The 25911-nt window shown below is 39.5% G+C and overlaps 1 protein-coding gene across 1 annotated transcript in view; it reads left to right on the forward strand.

Annotated features, from left to right (window-relative positions):
• The first annotated feature begins 756 nt into the window (after window positions 1-756).
• Window positions 757-25911, forward strand: part of LOC116866796 (nck-associated protein 5-like) — a 654677-nt gene continuing 629522 nt past the window's right edge. The window contains exon 1 of the mRNA XM_032855929.1: window positions 757-1198. The gene's annotated coding sequence lies outside the window, so the exon portion shown is untranslated. The remainder of the gene's footprint in view (window positions 1199-25911) is intronic.

Below are 25911 nucleotides of genomic sequence, written 5' to 3' on the forward strand. Positions count from 1 at the left end.
CATACATGTATATGTGCATATGCCCCCCCTTCCCCCTTGATTAGAATCTGTTTAAACTGACATTTGTCTTTGAGTGTTTTAAACTTCAGTACGGCTCATAAATTCTGGGTAGTGATGATTATCCGCTTTGACTCAGAGTGAATTTATTTGTGACTGGATCTAGTGGAGGCCACAAACTAATTATTGCAACCAACCAAGAAAAATACAGGGAATGAGGAAATGCCACAAGTATTGACAATATTTATTGTAGCATATGGCTAATGTACAAAGAGGTAATAGAACGATGTATCTCAGGGGATCATTCAAAAGGAAAATCACTTAAATTAACTTTTCAAGCAAACCGAATTATGCATTATACCCCTCCTGTAATGCTATACAAAGTCAATGTTTGTGAAGAGTAGAACGGGAGGCTATAAATCAAGCCTTTCATAAGAACTGTTGTGTCTGCATGGATTTTTTTTTTTTCTTTTGCATTTCTGGCTTTTAGATGAATGAAGAATTTTCTCAGCAAATTATTAATTACTCCTTCTTGCCTATAGAACGGAGTTCACTGTAGTTATGTAGGAGTCAATGGTATTCAAACTGCAGCTTTTGATGAAGTAATCGGCCGCTTCGGGGGCCTCCTTCAGCTGCCCTGGGCGTGTTTCACATGCAAACGACGGCCAAATGGATTCTTTCGACATTCCAGCCAATTAAAATACATTTAAAGTGCAGCTGGTGGAGAGGCAAGCCGGGCGGGCGGTTGTGCAGAGAACTTCAGGGCAGGGAGACAAAAAACAAACTTTGCAGAGAGCCCAACTCGGGCAGCCCAGCCTGGCGTTTGGGGGCAGTGGAGAAAGTCACAAAAAGAGGCTATCTTTAGCTCTTGTCAGAATCAAAGATGACACTTTGCGCGCCACCTTGAAAGACACAAAGGAGGGAAGCATGTTTGTTAGGGTGTCAGTTTTCTCCCCTTGCCTCTTGAAACTCGGTGCGTTGGCTGGTTGCCCAATGTGGTGCTGCATACAAATATTGACAGAACACAGCGGTGTTTGTTAAACCCCGGGCTGGGGAAGCCGGTGATTAAAACTCTTGAAGGAAGATCCAAGAACCCCCGGGAACGCTCATCAATAGCCTTAGAACATTGACCGAATGAAAGAGAAAGCACTGAGTGGGCTAACGTGAAACACTCACCGTCCCTGTCTGCTATGCCTTTTCGGTAAGGACAGAATTTTCTTTTCTCTTCCTTTTTTATTTCTTCTTTAGTATTTATGTCGGTGCAGAGGAAAGAGAGTCAGCCGTGCTTAGCGCTGGGCTCCTGAGCTCTGATGTGCACGGTGCAGGGTTTGCCTGGGATTTTTCTGGAGGACGTGAGGGGATTGCTGTGCAAATAGACACAAGGCATTACCCAGCACGTGGAGCCAGCGAGCACTTTGCCAGAATTCAGAATGATACATTTTTAAATGTTTGCCTCCATGGGTCTGTCCCCAGTATTTGTTGCATGTGTCCTGGTGTCCCGAGATGGATAGCGGGGAGATTCCTCTGGTGAACCAGCAGTTAGGAGGTACAGGACTGTTTAATTTTTATTTTCATTTAAAACCTTCCCTGGCTCATTCCGCTGCCGGCCCCCGTACCTATGCAGGCAGAAAGTGTTTTCTTCTTCCTAGGTTACTGTTCAGGCAAGCACCAGCATTCTGTTTTACTCAAGCAAGTCCGAAATGTTTTCAAATGCTTTGCTTTATCTTTCCTTTGATTGGAGAAGCTGCCAGATTAGGAATTTGTTTGGAGTCCGTCTTCTCTTACGCTTTAAGGAGGCAGCTGCGTTTGGACTATCTCTGTGGTTCTGGAAGCTCACTGAATGCCCCGCTCTGTGCATCGTTCGCGGATATCCATCTTAAATTCCTGAGAATGCTAAGTGAGAGTATGGCTGAGTGTAGACATTGATTCCTACCCATCAATTTCCCAGGGAAAGACACACAAAGTTCCTGATTGTTTCCGATCTTAGCTTGTCACGGTAGGCCCTTTGGGGCTTCAGTTTTGTTCATTGCAAACAAAGAATCTTGCACATTTCACGGTGAAGGATCACGTTGCAGTGTCCTGAGCTCAGTTAAATGCGCTTTATTAATCTTTAATGTGCCAGTAGCTCTGAGGCTCTGCCAAGCTGAGACTTTCCAAAACTCTCCAAGCTACCTGTTGCCAAGATAAACGGTGGTAGGCCCAGAAGGGATATTTTAAGGAAACTTGCAACAGCAAAGTTTTACCCATTAAGTTTGTCATGAGTCAGTGAAAGAAATCTTAAATAAAAGAGATTTCAGCAAGAACTGCCTCAGCTCTGTACCCTCTGTGTGCGAGACCTACTGGTAGGAGTCCGCCTCCTCACACGGCGGTCTATGCTCCACGTGGGAGAGAGAATAAGGCGTTCTACTGTATGGGGGTTGGGTGGTGTTTATGAAGTGGGTGCTGTGTGAAGGGAGACATGTGTGAATGCAGAAGGCTTTCCTGCCTGTGGCAGTGTCTGAGCTCAGAGAAAAACAAGACTACACATGGGGCAGGCCGCTTGTCCAACACAACCGTTTCAGACATACCAAAAAAGCCACAGATGGGCAGTGGTCACAGAAGTACTTTGGGACTTAGAAATCTAACTTTGTACAGAAGAAAAAAATGGGACACTGTGTTCCAGGGAACCGGGCACTGAGGTGACTTGATGACTCAGAGGGCAATGTGGACCTAGGTTTGACCAGGTCCTGGAGAACGTAAGGCTGTGGCCCCTTGGGGCCATTGTTTGACTCATCAGGCCAACACAGGGTGAATGGTATCATCCTCATTCTTTGAGGATGCAGATAATAGACAAAAGGGACCCTGCCCTTTAACAGAGACTTAACCTGCCAGGGTTGGGTCACTATGAGGAGAATGCCGAATTAGGGCTAGGAGGAACTCTGAGATTTGTTTCTGACTTAGAGTCACTGAAGCAAAGACTTTACAAATACTTGCAGGCGTGATGGGTAGGGAGCAAGAGTGAGGGATGGTCTCAATTAAGCAGGAAGGTTTTTTTGTTTTGTTTTTTTAATTGAAGTATAATTAATATACAATGGTTAAACAGATGGATATATTGCCTTTATTATTTTATTTTATTTTTTTTAAGATTTTATTTATTTGACAGAGATCATAAGTAAGCAGAGAGGCAGGCAGAGAGAGAGGGCGAAGCAGGCTCCCCGCTGAGCAGACCCCCCGATGGAGGGCTCGATCCCAAGACCCTGAGATCAAGACCTGAGCTGAAGGCAGAGGCTTTAACCCACTGAGACACACAGGCACCCCAATTTATTGCCTTTCGAATCTAGTACAGTCTCCTTACTGTGGCCTAAAACTGGGTTGGTTTATCAACCTGCATGACAGGCCAAAATCTGCCCATCCTTTGTTCTTATAAATAAAGTTTTATTGCAACACGGCCATACCCCTGTATTTACATGTTGCCTATGGCCACTTTTGTGCTACAACGACAGGGGTGTATAGTTTCAACAGAGTACCTATAGCCCCCCAAAGCCTGAAACATTTATTATCTGGCCTTTCACGGATAAATTTGAGAGGCAAGACATGGAGAACAACACTTCTCAAATGCTCTATGCTGAAGGACCAGTTTTGTTTTGGTTTTTGTTCAAATTTTCAGTCTGTTGTGGAGCGATCGTTTTCTTAAATGTGATAAAAATGTTGCTTGACTGCTATGACAACGTCAAACTGCTACAACACTTCTAAACATTTACTTGTATGTTTTGGACTTCTCATGGGTCCTGGACAAATGGTTTGCAGACTGGCACCAGACTGGGCCAGACTCTGAGCAACTGTAGAACCTCCTTGGGTTTCTAGTCTCATCTCATGCGCTTTGTCCCCAATCTCCAATCATGCTGCTGGTCTTTCTGAGGATGGAATACAACAAACTCTTTTCCAAATCTGGGCCTCTGCTCCTGATGTTTGTTTGATCCAGAAATCTCTTTCCCTGCCTTCTCTTAGCCCCTCCCTTCCCTAGGTCTTAGTTTCAATTCACTCCCTCAAGGAGACTTTGGGAGGACTCCCTCTGAAAAACCTTTCCTCATCTTACATCTCTCTCCTTTTAGAGCACTTCTGACAGTGAATATGTGCCTTTTTTTTTTTTAATTTATCTTTCTATGATTTGTTTTCCTGTATTGCTCTGGAGTCAGTAACAGATAATACAATCCATTCCAGCTGGTTTAAGCAGGAAGGGTGTTCGCATTGGTTTTAGGTGACATATGCAGTCTTACAGGAACTGGGGACAGGCAGAGCTTCTGAGCTAATGCTTGGAACAACACAAGAGAATTGGCCACTCTGTGTTGGTCACTGTACAAAGGTCAAAATCGGGAAGTTGATGCCACCACTGCCTGCTCTAGGGTCACACCATCATCTCCTCCACCAAAGTGGGAATCTCTATTTCTTGAAACACATGAAGCTAGGGACAGGTTACTGGGACTTTGCTAAAGAGACTACGTGATACTTAACCCTCTGGCAGGAACAGTAGAAATGCAACATCTACCTCATGATCTTTACTCTGACTTCAAAATCCCACTGATGGGGGTTTTCTGAGTGGAATCTGGATCACAGCAGAGCCTAAGCTATCAAAGGGTTAGGTAAATTCCATCTTAGTTTTTTCAGTGTCTATTGCTAGAGTGGAGTCACCAGAATCTACCGCCATATCCTCGTGGAAGGTAATGTCCATGAGGGCAGGGAGCTTGTCTGCTTGTTCATCACCCTCTACCAATGTGAAGATTAGCACCCAGCATGTGTAGGGGCACCTGGGTGGCTCAGTTGGTTAAACCTCTGCCTTCAGCTCAGGTCATGATCCCAGAGTCCTGGGATTGAGCCCCAGGTCAGGATCCCTGCTTAGCAGGGAGTCTGCTTCTCCCTCTCTCTGCTCTTCTCCCTGCTTGTTCTCTCTCTTGCTCTCACTCACTCCCTCTCTCTCAAATAAACGAGTTCTAAAAATCTTAAAAAAAAAAAAAGATTAGTGCCTGGCATTTGTAACATACCCAATAAATGTTGATCATGAGAATACATGTATGAGTGAGTGAATGACATGTTTCTTAGAAGTCTGTGATTTATAGGAGGGTAGCATGTGGCATACATGAGAGAGATTAATGCATGTGAATCAGTTTGGGAAATATCTCTGTGGTGAGAGATGGAAGACTGCATACAGGCAATACTCTCACTTTTGAAACACACCTTGTTTTTCAAAACGGAAACATACTCATGTAGCTTCAGTGAGCCAGTCTGTTCAGAGATGGGAGCTTTCTGGTTACTTCCTTGTATTATCATTTATTGAGGGATTATTATGACATATACACTATACTAAGGGCTATCTATGCATAACTCATTCAATCTGAAAATATCTTGATGAGATAGGCATTATTTCCATTTATTCAGAAGAAGCAGAGGCTTTGTTCCTCTGATTTCCAGAGTTGCTGTATTATACTATTTTAAATGTCCATCTTTCAAAAAAGTTGATGAGACATACAAAATCCATGAAAGTATATTGCATAGATAGGGGGAAGAAAGCAGTCAATAGAAATGATCTTTGAGGAAGACACAGTATTGGACTTACTACACAAAGATGTTAAGCCAGTGACCATAAATATGTTCAGAGAACTAAAGGAAGTCGTGTCAAAAGAAACAAAGGAAAATATGAGAAGAATATACCAGCAAATAGAATATGAATAAATAGAAATTATGGGAAAAACGAATAGAAATTTTGGAACTATAAAGCACAATAACTAAAATGAAAAATTCACTAATACAATTCAATAGCAACTTTTAGTAGGCAAAAGATTCCGAAAACTTGAAGACAAATCAAAGGGGATTATTCAATATATAAACAGAAAGCAAAATAAGAATGAAAAAAGGGAAGTAGCAATTCGGAGACCTGTGTTACACCATCAAGTGTACCAACATATACATAATGGGAGTATGAGAAGGAAAGGAGAGATAGGAAGGGACAGAAAGAATACTTAAAGAAATAATGCCTGAAAATGATGATGTAAAACATGAATCTACATATTCAAGAAGCTCAATGAATTCCAAGTAGGGTAAACTCAAAAAAGTTCACTCTGAGATATGTCATAATCAGATTGCCAAAGTTCAAAAAATCTGGAAAGCAGCAAGGGAGAAGTGTATGGTATTGTTTCACTAATATTAACAGCAGATTTCTCATCAGAATCCATGAAGTCTAGAAAGCCAGAGGATGACACATTTAAAGTAGTGAGAGAGTAAAAGAAGAATAGTCTTTTCAACATAATGGCTCTGGGACAGAGGTATATCCACAAGTAAAAGAATGAAGTTGGAACCTTAACTCATACCTTATACAAAAATGAACTCAAAATGGATCACAGAACTAAATGTAAGAGGTAAAACTATAAAAAACCTACGAAGAAAACATGGGACTAAATCTTCATGATTCAGGATTAGGTAGTTTTCTCAGATATGACACCAAAAGCAAGTGATGAAAGAAAAAGCAGCTAAGTGGGACTTCATAAAAATTAAAAGCTTTTGTGCTTCAAATTACATCATGAAAAAAGTGAAAAGACAACCTACACAATGAAAGAACATATCTATAAATCATATATCTAAGAAGAAATTTGTATTCCATACAATGGAATATTATTCAACAAGAATACATAAAGAACTCCTACTACTCACTCATAATACTCAAAGTAACTCATTTTAAAAATGGGCAAAGGATCCAAAGTAATTTCTCCTAAAAAGATAAGCAAACAGCTAACAAGCACATGGAAATATGTTCAGCATCATTAGTCATTAGAATTAGACTTAGATTAAATTAGATTAAATTAGAATTAGAACAAACCAAAACCAAATGAAATACCACTTCATACCCGCTAGGATGACTGTAATTAGAAAAAAATAAACAATAGTGAATGTTGGTAAGGATGTAGAGAAATTAGAACCCTCATATATTGCTGGTAGGAATGTAAAATGGTACAGCCATTTTAGAAAAGATTTGGCCATTTCTCAAAATGCTACAAATAGATCTCCTGTTTGATGCAGCAATTCCTTTTCTAAGTATATATACCCAAGAGAATCGTACATGTATGTCCACACAAAAATGTGTACATGAATGTTCTCAGCAACATTATTCATAATTACCAAAAAGTGGAAAGAACCCAAATGTCTGTCAAGTGATAAATGGATAAACAGAATGTGGTATATCCATATAATGGAATATTATCAAGCCATATAAAGGAATTAAGTACTGATACTGCAATGTGGATGTACTTTGAAAACATTATGCTACATGAAAGAAGTTAGACACCAAAGGACACATATTATATGATTCCATTTTATGTCAAATATCCAAAATAGGCAAATCTGTAGCTAGAGAAAGTGGACTAGTGTTTGCTGGGGGCTAGGAAAAAGAGAGATTGGGGAGTGACTGATAATTAGCATGGCATTTCTTTCTAGGATAATAAAGTGTTCTGGAACTTGGCATTTCTTTTTGGAGTAGTAAGATATTCTGAAATTCCTTATGGTGATGGTTGCATATCTCCATGAATATACTAGAAACTATTGACTAGTGCTCTTTCTTTGAAAAAGATAATTTTACTGTTTGTGAATTCTTTTTTTTTTTTTAAAGATTTTTATTTATTTATTTGACAGAGATCACAAGTAGGCAGAGAGGCAGGCAGAGAGAGAGGAGGAAGCAGGCTCCCTGCAGAGCAGAGAGCCTGATGTAGGGCAAGATCCCAGGACCCCGGGATCGTGACCTGAGCCGAAGGCAGAGGCTTTAACCCAATGAGCCACCCAGGTGCCCCCTGTTTGTGAATTCTATCTCAGTAATTTTTTTCTTAAAAAAAAAAAAAAAAATCCTCAGGGGAGAAACCAGAGTAATTGGACTCCTCCAAGTCAGGTTCACTGTATCCATTTCTGAGCATAAGACAAAAGTGCAAATAGAGATTCATATGCCACAAGTCAAATGTTTTAAAATTGTGAATCAAGCATTCACAATCTTAAATGTGTTTTATTCTCTTGCATTGACAAATGCATTTTCATCCAGGAGCGGTTCTGTACAGTTGGCTATGGGAAATCAGTAAAGGCTTTAAGAAAAACAATGATGTGATGATATCATCATTTCTGAAGCAGCCTTTTCAAGGTATAGGGAGAAAAAAGCCTGGTGATGGTAACAGTTAGGAAGCGATGGTGATCATCCTCCCAGGAACTGAGTTGGACAAAAACCAAGGTAAAACTATGGAGATCGTGTGGCAGATAGAACAGGCACGCTCAAAGCTGGGTCAGCACAGATCGACGTAGAGGAGGAAGAGAGGCGAGGAACTAGAAGGAAGTGGCTGACCTTTAGAACTTCAGTGACTGAGGCTGGTGACCTCATTAACTACGAAGTAAAAGAAGAAGCAGATGGGAGTAGAGGAACCTTGAGAGCTGGGCTTTGGGTATCTGAGGCTGAGCTCTACCCAGAGTATAAGGTGGAAATTACCAATTAGTATTTAGAAGCACACGCTTGGAGGATAGAAAAGAGGTCTGAGTTAGTAAAATGATTTAGAAGTCCTTGGAAGTGTCAAAGTCCCGGGAGGGAGTAAGAACCAAATGGAAAGAAACACAACAGAGCAGTACCATTAATAATCAGGCTCTGAAATGTTCCTGCTAAAACAAAAGACAAAGAGAATACCATTCGCAAGACACTGTCATGCTGTGTGGTAGAGTCTCAATGGTGAGCTTGATGCTTTTGGTTAGAAAGTGGTGATTATAATGTGATCTGTAACCAGTAACAGGTGGGAAGAACACACAAAATCAGCCAAATCATACTGGAAAAGACATAGAACTGAACTTTTCATTTATATATAAATTATAGCTTATATATAAAAATATACATATAACAAAAAATACATTACTTCTACAGTTTTGCTTGTTAGGATCCTTTTGGTGTGATTACCTGTGTTTGAAAGAAGAAAAACAGGCTGTTAATTCTTAATTGCTTTAACTGGGTGATGATACTATTTGATGTTATTGGATTTATACCTTGAAAGTACTTCGGAACCATTAATTAGACATTCGTTATCAACTCTCTGCATTAGACATTACTGGCCGGCTTGCTGCTGCCATTCTCCCACGTGCTGTAATTCATGCCCGATGATGTGATTTGTTCACTGGGAAAAGCACCTAGAACTGAGAACCTGCTGGTTTTTGGTTATTGAAAGACCATTCATTTGAGTTTGGTGCTGCAAAGTGTTTTGTTGGTTTACTTATCGAATAAGTAACATTTGCATGTTTTCCCTGGCTTAGACTTCCATCTAAAACACCTCTCTGTACTTTAATTGGCAAAACACAGAAGCTATTCCTGTTTCCTGTCATCCAGGCTTGGCTTCAGGAGTCCCTACTCTCACCTTGTCACCAGGAAGAGGCTGTGTTGTTTCTTTGGATTCACTGGCACTGTAGTGTTTCTAACAGAGGCAGGCATCTGCACAATAAGCGATTGTACTTAGTTGGTAGGATATGAAAAGGTTAGAAGTTGAATGTGTTAATCGGCTTTCTTATTTTCAATTAACAGCAATCACATATTTTCAATGAACTGTGACAGAGCTAGTTTTAGGGCATATTCTAAAAGAAATAAAGATTGTATGCCTCTCCATTTCAGTTCTATCAAAATGTTCAGGTCTTCCCCTTCTTTCCTGGCTTCTAAAAATCCTATGGCAGGACAGACTGTCACCTGCCTCTTATTTCTAGGTCGTGCTCTTCTATGTCTTGATCTGCCTCCTATAGTAATAATCTGATTAGGTTTGAAATGGGTTGTTATGAGATAGGTTTTCTCATAATCTGCTGGTGGGAGTATAAATGGACATGGCTTTTATGGAAAGCATTTTAGCAACATGTATTAGAGTATTTTAATCTAGTCTATTTTAATCATATCTGTTCGATAGAAATAATATATATGACATAGACAAATATCTACTTATAAAAATATTCATTACTATATTATTTATAATGATAAAATATGGAAAACAACTGTCTATCAATAGAAGAGTGACAAAAAAATCATGGACTAGAGAAAGCTCTTGTAAATCAACAAGGAAAAGATGAGTATCCCAATAGAAAATGGTTAATGGAAATGAAACACAGTTCATCAAAAAAAAAAAAATGCAAATGGCTAAGAAGCATTTGAACAGCTGTTCAATCTCATTAGGAATCAAAAGATACAAATGAAAATAATGATATATTATTTTAACTATTAGGAAGGATGAAACTATCCCATTGATGAAGAGGTAGAAATCAGGCATTCTCATTTACTCCTGGTGGAAGTGTAATTCGCACAAATGGGGGAGGGGAAGAAATTTGAATGAGAGAGAGCATGCTTTTGACTCAGTAATGCATTTCTAAGATTGTATCTTAAAAATAATCAATAAGTCCACAAAGAATATGCATAGTATATTTATTACAGTCACATTCCTGCTAGTGAAAACTGATAGTAATAAAAAACCCATTGGTAGATGATTGTTAAATATGTGATAGTCCAACCACATGAGGGAATACTATATAGCCATAAAAACTGAGATAGCTGTAGGGGCACCTGGGGGGCTTAGTCTGTTAAGTCACCAACCCTTGATTTTAGCTCAGGTCATGATCTTGTTTTTCTATGTACAGTGTGTTTTTCATAATGATTCTTTATAGAATTTTTGGAAAATACCACAAAGCATATGAAAGAGGACAACATTCTGATACATACCCCAGAGATGTTCACTGTTACAATTTTGGTGTATACTCTCCTAATCTTTTTGCTATGATTTTATGAAAAACAGACAAATGAAAACAACAAAACCAAGTAGCAAACAAACCCTTGACTTTATACAAATGATTTGAATATCAGGAATTTGGTTTTTGTGGCAAATTCATTTGACATAAGTCAGCAGTAAGAAAAAAGCGCTGAAAGGTGAGGCCACAAGAAAGAATTCAACTCCTAGGAGAGGAGAATGAGCACTTCCTCAGCATTTTCCGTGCATTTTGTTACTGAAGGGATAAAGGCCAAGGACAGGCCCACTGGGGGTAATGCATACAGTGGTGACAAGTTCAAGCACAGGTGAGACACGCATGAACACAGCATACAGCCCCTGTGAGACATCTGGACGATTCTTACAAAGGAATGTCTCAGTCCAGTGGCTTTGGAGAGGAGGAATTCTTGTACTAATGCAGCCTGGAGCACCTTCCATTAGTCACTCTCTCTAGCACTTTCTGCCTCATCAATCATAAATATGAGCAACACAATCTAGACTATTTTGAGCATTTTCTCCATGTGCATTTGTGTGCAGTGGTTAGATCTGGACATTTTAGCACTGTCTCACTGAATTTTTAGTAACTTTGTTGAGATGTCATTCACATACCATTTGAAGAATATAATTTAGTGTGTTTTAGTGTATGTCCAGGTTGTGCAACCATCACCACTCTATAGTTTTAGAACACTTTTGTCACTCCAGAAAGGAACCCTCTACCTATTACCAGTCTCCCTCTTTCTCCTCAGATACGCCAGTATGTTCTTATCAAATGTATGTTTTGCAGATATATTCTCCCATTCTGTGGCTTGTCTTTTCATTTTTTGTTGTTGTCCTTTGACCCACAATAGTTCATAATTTTGTTGAAGTCCAATTTATCTGTTTCTTTATTGTATTGCTCATGCTTTGTTACCTCTACAATCCATTGCTTAATCCAAGGTCATTAAGGGATACTTCCGTGTTCCTTCTAAGAGTTTGATAGTTTTAGCTTTCACATTTAGCTCTGGGATCCCTTTAGAAGCCATCTTTATATATGGTAGGAGGTAAACAAGGGTCACCTCCATTCTTGTACAAGCAGATATCCTGTTGTTCCAGTCCATGTGCTGAAAAGACTATCATGGCCTCATTTAATGTCTGATTTAATTTTCACGATAGTCCCAGGAGTTAAGAATTATTGTCCCTGTTTGCAAATGAGCAAATGGGGGCTCAGGGAGGGTAAGTGTCTTATTTGAGCATCCTGAGGAATTCAAGGAGGGAGCGGAATTTAATTTGACTCCAAAGGCTGGGTTCTTCCCACAATACCAAAATGAGCATCTACAAGGTGCCACGTAGTAGTAGAACAAACATACGCCAAAGAGTACTCATCATCTGATGCCTTTAAATTTTTTTGCAATTAATCTTATTCTTCCTAAGGAGCTATCAGTGCCAAGAGCTCTGGGGCTAGGAAAGATGAATAAGCACAGTTCTTATTTTTTAAAAGCTAATAATAGTACACTAGAAACAAGGGAATTTCCTACAAGTAGGATGGCCGTAGAAGTCAGTATTTTTGGTCAAAGCAACAGAACCCCGTTAAAGGAGCCGCAGTCAGAGGCTCAGAGAATAAGCAGGAGACTGGAGAGCCAGCCAGGAGACTGGAACCTAGGCAAGTCCTGCAGCTCGGAAACAGGAAGCTAGCAACTGTCTTGGGCCAAAGGAAGTAAGACCAGGACAGCACAGCCATTGCAGAACACTACGGAAGACTCTGTGAGTGCACCTGATTGTCCCGGAGTCTTGTCTTCGACTCGTCTACATCCGGAAACAGGTGGGAGCATCTGGCTGGATGAGCCAGAGCAGTGTGCCCACACCGTGGGGGCAGGGGGCCAAGGGCCACTCCAGCCCATCCCTGTCACATGCAATGAGGAACCCCCCAAAATGACAGGGACGAGGATGCTGGAAATGCCCACTCCCAGGACAGCAGAGAAACCACTCTTCCCTCTGCCGTTCTCATTGCTTTCTTCTTAGCGATGAGCCACAGAACCAAACTGTCTTCATCTTCTTCATCCTCTCATTATTTCCCGTGACTCGCTTTTCTAATGGGATTATAATCTCCCTGTGGTTAGAAGCCATATTTCACACTCCACTACTTCACAGCTCTCTTTGCGCTTTAAGTAAAGTTTTGCGGGATGTGTTTTCCGATTGCTAGCGATTCCTAGGATATCCCAGGGGCCACAATCAATTCTTTGTAACCCACATGTGGATTCTCATCAGCCACTTTCTAATCTTACACCTAATTTTCCTTCCACCCCAAACGATCCTAAGGACCCTCCCCTTATCCAGAAGCTGGGGACCCACAGGGAGTGTTAACCTCCAGCATCAGTTGAATACAAAAGAGGTTCTAGGGTGGCTGGAGATGGTGGGGTCTGTTAGGGGAGGGCTGTAGGCCAAGTTATGGCTTTAGCCTTGCCCTCGCATTTCCACTAGTATTGCCTTTATTTTGAACTTCCCAACTCAGTAAGGTAGCTCTTTTTAGGGTTTCTTTAATCCATCCAAATTCTGTGGAGTTTTGGGTTCTTTCCCTTGTTTATCATCAGGGGTCATAAATGGTTGTCTTTTTTGTTCTACGAATCCCTGGGGGGAGAAGACTGGAATCCCCCAAATAGCTGAGCTCTGACTCAGCGATTCTAGGACCTTCTCCCTCTGGCCTCTCCCAGCCCCCATCGCCATTTCCTGAGTCAACAGAGCACTCGGTCCTTATGATCTGCTCTCAATAAAACCATCTCTGACCACGCCGCAAAGGAGCACCAGATTCTTACTTAAATTATACACTTTCAGGATGAAGGTTGCTAGACACCACGAAAAACATTAATTTGTTGCTGTGTCTTGTGCTGCTGTAGTTTTCCTCACCTTGGAACTGCTGCCTTTAACGTCTCTTGATTTTTCTGAGAAAGTAGATATCCACATTGTTGTCTTTGGAAACATCAGCTTTCCTGAGGGACAGGAGGAGAGAAGGGTCATGTTTAAGAAAAGATGAATAAGGATAGTCATTAATTTGTAAAAAGTTCTCAAAGGCTGCATGCTTAAAGAGTATTTTCCTTGTGAGCAGGAATCATTACCCCTGATTGAGTAAAATACACACACATACACACACACACACACACACACACACACATTAAATGGGTTTCAGTGGTTTGAACTACCAACATTACTGATGACTAGTTGGCTAACCGGTAGCCAGCCATGTGCCCTTCTTCCCCAGCACAAACATCATTGCCAGGCTCGTTCTTACTTCCTGAGCAGCACGGAGAAGTGGGAGGAGGGGAAGCCGGTCAGGGTACACAATGAGGTGGGTTGTGCTGATGTCATGGGGAGACAAAGTGGTTTTGTGATGGTGGGGGTGGTGATGAGAGAATTGGGTGGGGAAATGTCTCATGTTTATTAAGATTTGAATCCCAGGAGAAATAAAAGATGTCTCCTATTGTGATGATTTAAGTAAAATCCCCTTTGTATTTAGAGAGCAGTCTGATGGAGACAATCCTACACTTGAATCTTTTTATTTTAATTTGGACTTCAATTGCTGATAATTCTTTGCTTCATTAAGACAAGGCCCTTTCAGTGCCATCTCTGCCTGGAAAGAGAGAGAGCGAGCTCTGGAGTAGGGGAGGGGAGGATTGTTTTTACTATATCTCATGACTGATTTAGGTTTATCTCCCTCTCTTGGTGACTACTTTCCAGACCCCATGCACCAAGCAATGATCTCCTGTCCCACTTTCAGTTCTGTTAGTGTGAATCCCGATGGTAAGATTGAGCACCTTATTGAACACCTATTGAGCACTTATTGAGCACCTATTGTGTGCCAAGCACTGTGCCAACAACAGAATGTAATAGTCAGTGCATTAGTGTCTAGCATGTGACAGATGCTTTGTTTATCTTGGAAATAACAGCTTTCCCGAGGGACAGAAGGAGAGACAGTTCAAGTTTAAGAGAAATAAGGGCAGTCATTAATTTGTAAAAAGTTCCCAAAGACTGCATGCTTAAAGGATATTTTGAGCAGTAATCATTACCCCTGATGGAACAAAATACATATATAAAATGTGTATAAAACGGGTTTCCTCCTCAAAAGATGGCTATTTTGCCAGTAAGACAATTGTGGCTCAGTGAAGTTGAACCACTTGTCCAAGGTCAAATAACTAAAAGGTGGTGAGACTCACAACTTGAACACAGATCTGTTTGTCCCTACAACCCATATACATGTCATTGACTGATTTTTAATATACTCCCTTTTTCTACTTTTATGGTGTATGTTGCATTTGATTGAGAGAAGGAGAGACATTAAAACCTTTGAAAATTTATGAGAATCAATATCTAACAGCTATCTATCTTCTCAGGGTAGGGAAGATTCAGCAGCCAAGGGCCCCCCCTGTGAAGGCTGTGACTGCAGTGCTCTGATTCATACTTTTGGTTGCTAAGCTCCATCCTCTGTGGTCCTAGCCCTCCGGCCCTGAGTGCACAGGTGGATCTTCTCCAAGCTCTTCCCACCCCATGTACCTTTTGGACCTCCCTCTGCTCTATTGTCTCACAGATGGGATCTCTGAGTTCCTGCTGCCGATCTCAGCAGCTGCTTCTAATTTTGGCACCTGCAGTTTTCCCTGTTAGCACCACTGTTTGTATCACCCATTACTTTAAGGACAACATTTAGGGACCTTCAGGATCAGGTTCTTCCCTGGGTTTGGGGAAGGGAGGGCAAAGTGAGCGAGGCTGTACCATGAGAATATGGATCGGTGAGACTTCCTAGTAAGACTAGCTCCCAAATCTGTCTCAGACCAGTGCTGATCTCGGTGTGTGTCTAAGGTAAAGTTGAAGAGTGAACAGGAGTAGGGTGGAAAGTTCAACTTCTCTTAACTTTATTAGGCTCTGTTCTCTCCTGACTTTCACTTTGCCCTCTGGTCCTAGGCTAGTGTTTGCATTCTAACTTAGACCATATTAAAAAAGAAAAACTAAATCAGAAATGAATTTTCAATGTGAGCACGGTGGCTTATGTTGACTTAATGTAATTTCACCCCCAGAAAAAAACACGTATGTTGTACTTACCTTTATTGACCTTAAAACCAGGACCTTAAAAATAGGTATTTGTGTGGAAACCCGCAGACCAGGAAAAGTGAATGATTTCACAGTAGCATGAAATCAAATGGAAGATATCGAGGGTAGTGTTGTGTTGGGGAGAATATTTCTTCATAAGGTGGCCATGATCTCACCAGCTGTGGGAGTAAATAATATCCTCATTTAGAAATGTGGGAGTTGAGCCCAAAAAAGGGCTGAATGAGTAAATGATGGTCTATGTCTGCTTACAGTTAAAGTTCTCAGCTGAAGGCAGCTTGGATTGAATTGGAGTTGTAACTCTGTTGAATTGCCAAGCCTCATGCTTCTGCTATATGATGCATCGGTCTGTCCAAGACTGCAGTTGAAGGTTATGGCACTTCCAGGGTATTGAAAAGACCCAAATTAGGAAGTTCTGTAATGGGAAAGAAGACTGTAATTATGGTAGGTGGTTCTTTTACCAAGTTCACACATTAAACCACTTCTCATGGCAACTCAGCCCCACTGAGGCACTCATCATTCATTGAAAACTATGAAGTTCCTACTGTGTGGCCTGGTATTGTCATGGACACTGCAATGGTTCTGTAAATATGACACAATCACTGTCCTCAAAAAACTCCCATCAGTGAGACTTTAGGAAAAGGTAAGACATGAGCCACATCAGCCCAGAACCAGGATCTACAGAACAGAAACTGCTCAAGGAGAGCCATTGGGCTGGACATTGGAGCCACTGGGCTGGACTTTGGTGGCATAGGAAGGAAATCATTGCTACTGAGCCAGGACATAGAAAAGGCTGGGAGAGGTGCTACTGTTTGCCTTAGTATAGTCCTGATAATCCTGAGTCTAGAGATTTGAGGAATTTATTAAACTTGCATATGATGTAGCAAAAGGAGTGCTGGCCTCAAAGACCAGAGAACATTAGGTCTCATGACCACCAGAACTCTGCCCCCTGTCTCCCCACCCCCACCTTCCACATTCACTTCGGAGAAATGATCAAAGCATTCTGGGTCTTGGTTGTTTGATCACTAAAATGGTACTGTACTTCCTGGAAGGTGGAGGACTGGACCACCTGATCTCCTTAATTTTCTTTCAGTTCTCAAATCGATGATCTTATTTCTGCTTTTCTTTGTTGATAAAGGCAGCACAAAGGCTGATTTTTGCAGAAGTGTGTCATTTATTTGCTTGATTAAATCCAGTACCTACCCTTGGACCTTTGAATAATAGCTAACTGGTCCACAGGATCTGGCCCTAGATATTGCCGAGTTCCCTTGAATAAAGTCTTTAAAATGTTTTGAAGCATTAAGAGAAAGAGTATTTGTAGAAATTTATGCCCACTACTTAACCATCTGAATGTATTGATGAATTAAAGATTCATTGTCATGGTGTTACCTTTAAAGAACATTTAAAATGTGTTTGGCAAATGAGATCGACTCATGTTGATTGAAAAATTCTCTGTTGTTCCACAACAATGATATTGGGTTAACAAGTCTCTATTGAGTGCCCCTATGTGGGAAGAAGTAAATGGGGCTTCATTGTCTAGGAGCAAAGAAGTAGAAAGCATTCTTTTTATCTTTAAGAAACTTACTATTTATTTGAAATAAGGCATGCATCTGAGAACAATTATAGAGGAGTTTGGCAATATAGTCCTTAATATGCTTTGAATTGAAGGCACGTGTTCCAACTGTTGGCATAGCAAAGAAGACAATATAGAAGGGACGTTTATGTTGTTTTGAGTCTCAAAGGAGTGGATAATATGTTTTCCCAAGGCATTCTCTAATATTGAAATTCATTTCAAAACCTTAAAGCCAGAGTTAGACACAAATTGCAGCAAGAGGAGAGACCATGGACTAATCCCTAAAATTGGGGACATAGGAGATAAAAGAGAAGGCAATGTGTCAAAACATCCCTTGGCAATGCCTTATGGGAAGCAGGGACTTTATACTCATTAGTGTGCTAAATCCACATGATCATGTTCTTTCTCTATTACTGATCAGGAGACTGAAATTCAGAAAGACAGGATAAAATTTTTCCCAGTTAGTGAGGGCTGGAGGTGAAGTTGTTTCCAGGTCTACCTGGTAAAAAAATGAAATAAGTAAGAATAAAAAAGAAAAGAAAAGAAAGAAAGTAAAATAAAATATAAAATAAAATAAAATCTCAGTGTGAATGGTAACAAATGGTAGAAGTTGAATGCAGGTCACTGATTCATCCTTAAACTAAACTCAGTGATATAATAATTAGCTGAGATCACTATCGATTTTAAGTGTACTGGAGAGATAGAAATTTGGATAGAAGCTGCTCAGGCAATGGATTCCAAGCCTGGGAGGAAACCTGTCTATGCTTCTTATTCCCCCAGTAGTTTTTGTGAAGGTTTTTGGCCAGAGGGAAACTACAGAGCAACTTGAAAGCTATATAAAGCAAATGTGTAATGGTGTTTGGCAATGTTCTGAAAGTAGCTACCAAGAATGCATACTACAGGGAGGAATGAAGAACCGATTTCTGGCTGAAATCCACTTTGAATGGAAAAGCTTTTAATAGATGAATTCTTCTTCAGTAAGTTGTTGCTTTCCATTTCATTGCCATGATTCGCTGTTTCATTTGTCAATCTTTACGTGTGGACATACGTGGTTGCATTGGAAGGCAGTTAAAACTTATGTTTATGAGCTATGTGTTCTCCTTTCTTAAAGAGTAAATATCTGACTTACCACTCTGCACCCTCTTCCCTTGCCTTGTGATTATCCTTTGTTCTGTATAATATGTAGTATGTATCTTTCTCTATTAAAATTTGAGAACTTCGTTTTCCCTATCCAATCGTTCCTAATTAGAAATTACATGGGTGAATCGGAGTCCTTCTAATCTACTGTTGTAAATATAAGAACTGAACTTCATGTGCCTATCAGGTGCCATTCACAGCTTTTGTAAAACGGTGACTCACAAAGTCATGCCTGAGTAGTCTTGTAGACTTGTCAGATCAAGAGACCATCTCCTTCGGGCCATACTCTCCCACTCAGATTTCTTGTTTTTCTGATTTCTGAGGATGTCTCCAGCAGCTGTTCCTGCCCGTGGGCCATGAACTCTTGTGAGTGGGAGGGAGATGCAGAGTTACTGCAAAGTGTGTGTCAATTCAGATGAACCCCAAGCAACCATATGTGTACTCTGACTTTTCAAAAGTACATAGAATTAAGTGATATTATGTTTATACACAATATAATGAACGAATGAATTACAATGGCCTTTTAAAATATTTCTAAACTCATAGTGGGGTTTAATCATAATCTTTTTTTCTGAATCAACAAATGGTAAAAGTGCAAAATTATCACATAGAAGTTTGTGAAAGTTTTTGAGGTTAGATTAAAAAGGAAACTTCGTAACCAAAAAAGAATTATGCTCTACCTCAACTCAAATCATTTAAAGCACATATACCAGTAGCCCCCAGGAGTATGGAATTCCCAAACTTAATTGACTTATTTTCCTCCACTTTCCAAAACAAAGAAATGAAAGTCTGAAAAAGTTAATTTTCTCCCAATATTTCTCTCTCTTTTTTCTATTTCTATTCTCATTCTATTGATTAGAAACGTTCTGTCATTGTATTTTTATATTGTCCCTGATGCACAGAGGAATGGTGGTCATGTTTTATTATTTATTACCTTTGACTATTAGTTTTAGATAAAACTTCTTTACCATGTTATGGAAGTACTCTTCTGTTTCTGATTTGCCTTGAATTAGCAAGACCAGGAATAGATGCCGAATTTCATAAATGTCTTTAAAACATCTACTTAGGATGCCTGGTGGCTCAGTTGGTTAAGCGTCTGCCTTCGATTAAGCATCTGCCTTTGGCTCAAGTCATGTGCCCCGGGTCCTGGGATCTGGTCCTACATTGGGCTCCTTGCTCAGCAGGGAGCCTGCTTCTCCTGCTCGCTCTGCCCCTCCTCTGCTCATGCTTTCTCTCTCTCTGCCAAATAAATAAATAAAATCTTTTAAAAAATTAAACATCTGTTTAGATGTATATGATCTACTTGACCTAGTGTTGTAATAGATTAAATCACATCAACCACTTCGTGTTTATGGTTCTTTCTTTTTCCTTTTCTAAGCTGTAGGCTTTGACTTGTAACTTTTTCAAGAATTCATAAATATCATCCTTACCACCGTCATTGTACTTTTGCTTTGTTATTATTTGCTAGTTTCATTCAGTTTTCCTATGAGGTTTATGCAAGTTTCCTAAAATGAATTTGGAGGGTTTTCATCTTTTTCCAGTTCCAGAAACTGTTTATATATACCAAGCTGTAACGTACAGTCATTGAGCCCATGGGCTTTGGGGAACATACATAGATTTCGGTTCAAACCTTGGCTTGTTCACCTGCAGGTCTTCTAACCCTGGGCAAGTTATTTAACTTGTCTAAGCATGAGTTTAATTACCTAGAAGATGTAAACACAAGCACTTATAGTACGGAGGTGCTGTGAGATTAAATGAGATTATATAGGCAAAGCCTTAAGAGATGTGTTTGCTGCTAAGATAATGGTGATAAAGATGGTGATATAGTGATATTGTTATTTTTGCATGGAAGTGACCTTTTCCTTGAAATTGGTTATGTGTAGTAATGGAACAGCTTATGAAAAAAAGAGTTTTTGGAGGCACCTGGGTGGCTTAGTCATTTGAGCATCTGACTCTTGGTTTTGGATCAGGTCACAATCTCAGGGTTATGGTATCAAGCCCAGGTTAGTCTCTGTGCTCAGTGTGGAGTCTGTTTGGGATTCTCTCTCCCTCTTTCTCCTGCCTCTCCCCCAATTCTCCTGCTCTCTCTCTCTCTCTCTCTCTCTCAAGTAAATAAATCCTAAAAAAAAAAAAAATTATTTTGGACATTTAACTTTCCTTTTTAATTGGTCTGATTTTCCTATTTTATCCAAGTTAATTTTAATGATTATTTTTCAAGAGAAATTTACCTCTAGATTATTGAGATCTTTAAAATTATTAGGCCAGGTGTAAGGTATACTTTGTGAAATATAGATCTCGCTATCTCAAAAAATGTTTATATATATATATTTGTATCCATGTTTGTATTTATATAGAGAGATCTATCTATACCCATATCCACTTTAATTTTGATTTTTGAATATTGTGATTTTTCTTTTTTCTTCATACTTTTATCATAGGTTTTTGTTGTTATGGAAATAAGAACAAATGTTTATTTTCAAGTTGTTTACATCTCCTGCTTTTAAAATTATTTTCTGCTTCAAGCCATATTAATCTCCTTAGCTTTTCCTAAATTTGTATTTCTTTCTTTTTAGAATATAAAGATTTGGTCATTTATTATTTACTCTTAACTTCTTAACTTCTTGATTAATGAAATAATTTAAAGATATTGGTTTATTTCTGAGTACAGTTTTGACTGCATCCCACAGGTATTTCTATGTTGTGTTCACACTGTCATCATTTTTAATTATTCCATTATTTTATAATTTTAGTTTTGACATTCTTTTTGATCAAGAGCTATTTAGAAGAAGAATTATAACTTCTCAAGTTTTTGTTTTGTTTTATTTTGTTTGGTATCGTTCCAGAGTTTACTTCTGGTTTTCTTGTAGATGTCAAAGAATAATGCCTATCTTTTGCTTTGGTAATTGTGATTTTTATTTTGATTTAATAAATGATCAGTTTTGCTAAATGTTCTATGATCAATGAAGAGAAAGTATACATATTTTTTGTAGATCATGGAGTTTGTAGAATATACAGAAATGCATATGTCTAACACATACACACATACCCCAACATACATTATCAATCATTATTATTTAGATCTCATTACTTTTTTTTTGTTACTTGTTGTTTCAAGAACAACAGAAGGTGTAAAACCTATACATTCTCCTTGCATTATGATTCTATAAATTTTTCCTTGTATTTCCAATATTTTTCTTTTTGTACTTTTGATGTTATGTTATCTACAGCCTGAATATCAATGACTATCAGATCTTGTTTATACTACTGTTACAAATACTAAAAAAAAAAAAAAAATAGTGTTTGAGCATGTGCCGTATAGCAGATATTAAGCTGGGAATGAATGCCATTAAATGAATTTTTTTACTTACTACTTATAACAACTTAATAAGGTAGGTACTTATCACTTCCAATGAGGGCTCTGACAGATTGTATTCATTTACAGACACACAGATAATACAATTTTTTGTTTGACATAATGCTTCTTTCCTTTAACACTGCTTTCTTAATGTTAATTTGTGACTTTGTTTCCTTTTTGTTTGCATTCACCTTGTATATGCCTGCCTATCTTTTAACATTTAATCTTTATGTTGTATGGTATGGTGTAGGTGTATAGTTATTATCCACAAAGAAATACCTGTGGGATGAGCAGGTCTTTCAGAGTCACTTTGTTTAGTGTGTATCTTTTCTAGGAGGCGTATAATTGGATGTTGTTTATGATGAGTGTGAAATGGTTATTAGGGGAGTTTAACCCACTTACAGTTATTGTGTTAATGATATGTTTGATTTACTTCTGACACTTAGTGTTTTGTTATTTTTTTATGTTTCCTTTAATTTTCTTTTTTGCTTTTACTGTTGCCATATGGACTGTGAGTTCTTTGATTAAATATCCATACAAATTGGTTTGGAGAGTGTATATCTTGTTTTTATCTCACTTTTGATTGACTTCTGGCTTGTCCTACAGCTGAGTGCATTCACACTGCCGGGATGATAATTGGAGTTTCCATTACAGCTGTTGCTTCATAGGCTCCATGTGCCAGCCTACAGTAAATCATGTTCACAGTCATGAATTTTTCTTTTTGTTTATGATCTCATTTGAAATAATTTATTCTTTTGAAAATGAAACATATATTTATCACACAATGTAGTCTTCTCTTCATTTATGAGCCTTGTCCTAACCATATAACAAATGTTAAATGGTATGTATTGACTTCCTGTTATGCACACTGTGCTGAGCTGTGTGAATTTGAAGGAGGAAGAAAAGGAACACAAAGTAATATCTTTGTCCCTGTTTTTAACTTACTTAAAGTATAATTGACAGGGGAACTGGATGGATATCCATTAAAAATTTAAATAACTTAAAAGTTAAAATATAAATGATGTCACTGACCCTGTGTATAAATAAATGTGAAATGAGAAACATACACAAGATGTGCCATGAACTCAGAGGTTGGAAATGTTGCCTAGGGTTGAAGCGTTCAGGGAAATCTTTCCTGAGGAAAAAGGAAAACATCCCAAGATGGTGAATAATGCAGGCAATGGTGTGGAGATGGGCATGTCCCCAGCATGTTCATGGGATGGCAAGCAAATGGTGATGGTCACGTTAGAGCTTTCATGGGATTGGAGATGCTTATTAGGGTAAAGGATTCATTCCACAAACATGTGTTAAGCACTTAGTACCAAGAGAGCATACAGAGGGCACTTAACCAAGATATAGGGGCAAGGGCCTCTCAAAGAAGGCTTTCATGTGGAAGTGATGCCAGAGTTGAGTACTAAGAGACAAATAGGAGTTCAGTGGGTAAATCTTTCAGGCAGGTTTGGGAAAGTTGGAAAGAAGTGTTTTCTAAGCAGAGGAAAGCAGAGTTATGAAGGCTTACAGGTGAGAGAGAGCATGGTGCTTTCAAGAACTCCAAATATTTTTTTGTGGTTGACAAATTGAATGTAAATAGGGGAATTTGGTGAATACATTGGAGGGAGAAAAGCTGCCCCAAGTTATGAGGGTTTTGTGTAACACATTGTAGGCTTTTGGACTTTACCTATAGGCTTAAGCATCCTCAAAGTGGTTTTGAATAGGATAGTGGAATTGGGTGCAAAGTGGAACATAGACAGGAAGATGGAAAGTGGGAATATTGGTTGGGAGATTATTGGATTAATTCAAGTGAAAGATGTTGAGAGACTGAACAAAGGCAGTGGCAGTGGGGATATATCTGAGACAGATTAAAACAGAGGCTGTGGCCCAGATATCAAGTGGATAAAGGAGATAGGAATAGGGGAACCAAAGATTGTTCTCTGGATCCTGGTTTGAGAGATGACTAGAATCTGTTTATCATTATAGGAAACAGAGGAGAAAGGAAAATTTTGCAGAGCAGGGAGGTGTTGTGGGATAGGCTGAGGTAATTTTAGGTATTATATATATGGATTAAAGGTTTTCATCTTCTGGTGTTTTCCTACTGAGTTTAGAATAATGGTGTTTTAAATGTTGGCATGTCCTTAAGATTGTCATGGGTGTATAACATTGGTAAAATTACTAGGTCAAGAAAATATGTATAAATGTACAGACTTGTTGATGAAACAAAGTTTTATTTAGCTACCAATCCCATAAATGGCCAAACAATTAACAACGATAAAGTTTGTTTCAGTAACAAAGCTTCCCAAAGACAGGGAGATCTGGATGCCTTTCAACAAAATAAATTCCTTTCTTCTCAGATGACTTGTAAACTGATGTCATTTCTCATTCCATAATGAAAAGAAAAAAAAAAAGATGAAACTTGCTATGGTTTGCAGTATTCCAATGATGACATTCTTCCCCAAAGTAGTCTAAAAAAAGACATTGTGGACAAACTTGAACTTTCCCTGCCAGAAATGCATGCCAGGCCACAAGGCAAGCCTTTCATATTTAGCCTTTTAGATAATGGTTTCTACATGAACTTTCATAACATTTATTTGTTGCTGTAAATGAATCGACCAACCACTGCTGGAAGGCAGGGATCCAGTCCCTCAGCAGTTAGATTTCTCACTACATTATCCTAGTTTTATAAACGTTGCTCTGAAAGTTGTATTTCCTGTCAGTATTTCAGGGGCAATGTGAAATGTCACAGGGATCCCAGTGTTGTATTTTTACAGTCCTGCCTGCTTGTGAAACCTATTAGCCTCACTCCATGAAGATCGTGCTGTAGTTATAAATATTTTAACTACCCTGCACACCCTTCTTTTAAGGGTGTATCAGCCACCTTCCCTCCCTTCCTCTCTTGCTGACTGATTCACGCTCTTCTGTGAATTGTTGCAGAAAAAAATAAAAAACAAAACAAACAAACAAACAAACAAAAAAGCTAGGCAGTTTGCCTGTTCCTGAAAACAAAGCTTTCTGTATGTTCACCTGGGGAAAATGGTGAAATGTGATTTGGGCTGATCCGCTAGTGAGGGTTTAGCCGGGATCAATGTGTTGATCTTTAATGGAGGGAGACATTTTGCCATGATAGGTTTTCCCGTTGACATGGTAGAGGCAATTGGTGCTGAGCCTGGTCTGGAAGAGTCTGAACTCAAGGTGGCTCTGCTAAGCAGACCTCTGACTTGTTGAAGTCCTGACACCCCCATCATCCCTACGTGCTGAGGCACGGGGTTCTCTCAGGTTGAGCTGGTTGAACTGGACAAACCACAGCCTCCCAGAGCAGACTCTTGGGACATGGCCTGGGGGCCGGCTCCTGCCCTGGCAAGAAGCTGTGCCCACGTGCTTGCCGTCATCCTCTCCCGTTCTGTTGGTGCCAGGCGCAGCAAGACAGGAGCAGGGGATGGCCATGGACAGGGCAGTTGGTGTTTGGCCCTGACCTGCTTCAGAAACCCTATTTCCAGAGTCTTCCCAGCTCTTGGCTGGCCTCTCAGAATGGACTAGGATTATAGATCAAATTTCTGGAACCTCACCCTTGATGGCTAGATAATGCAGAACCAGATGCAGCTGTGGAAGAAGGCACTAAATGGTTGAAAAAGGTAAAAATAAGATATCTCTTAAAACAAAATTAGAACTGTATATTTTCTCTCATGCAGTAATCTAATTGCTTGAAGGGGGATGGAGAACATCAGTAAGACATTAGAAAGAAAGAAAACAATTGGGGAACTTTTTACTTTGAGAAAGCAGAGCAATGCCTTGTTGGTGACATGTGCTTCTCTCAGAACTAAAAACAAATGTCTGATGTCCATGTGACGCATATAACTGCAAAGATCCCCAAATACCAGAGAACTCCGGAGAGTTTCCATTTTATTCTATAGCTGTTACCTTTATCTGCCTGTATCTATGCCTATCTGCTGGATAGAAATAGAGAAATTGAGCAAAATCTTTTTTCACGAAGGACCTAGGAAATGGGGGAG

Source organism: Lontra canadensis, unplaced genomic scaffold, assembly GCF_010015895.1.
Source record: "Lontra canadensis isolate GAN:19392208 unplaced genomic scaffold, GSC_riverotter_1.0 scaffold11, whole genome shotgun sequence".
In the NCBI taxonomy this organism is placed as follows: domain Eukaryota; kingdom Metazoa; phylum Chordata; class Mammalia; order Carnivora; family Mustelidae; genus Lontra; species Lontra canadensis.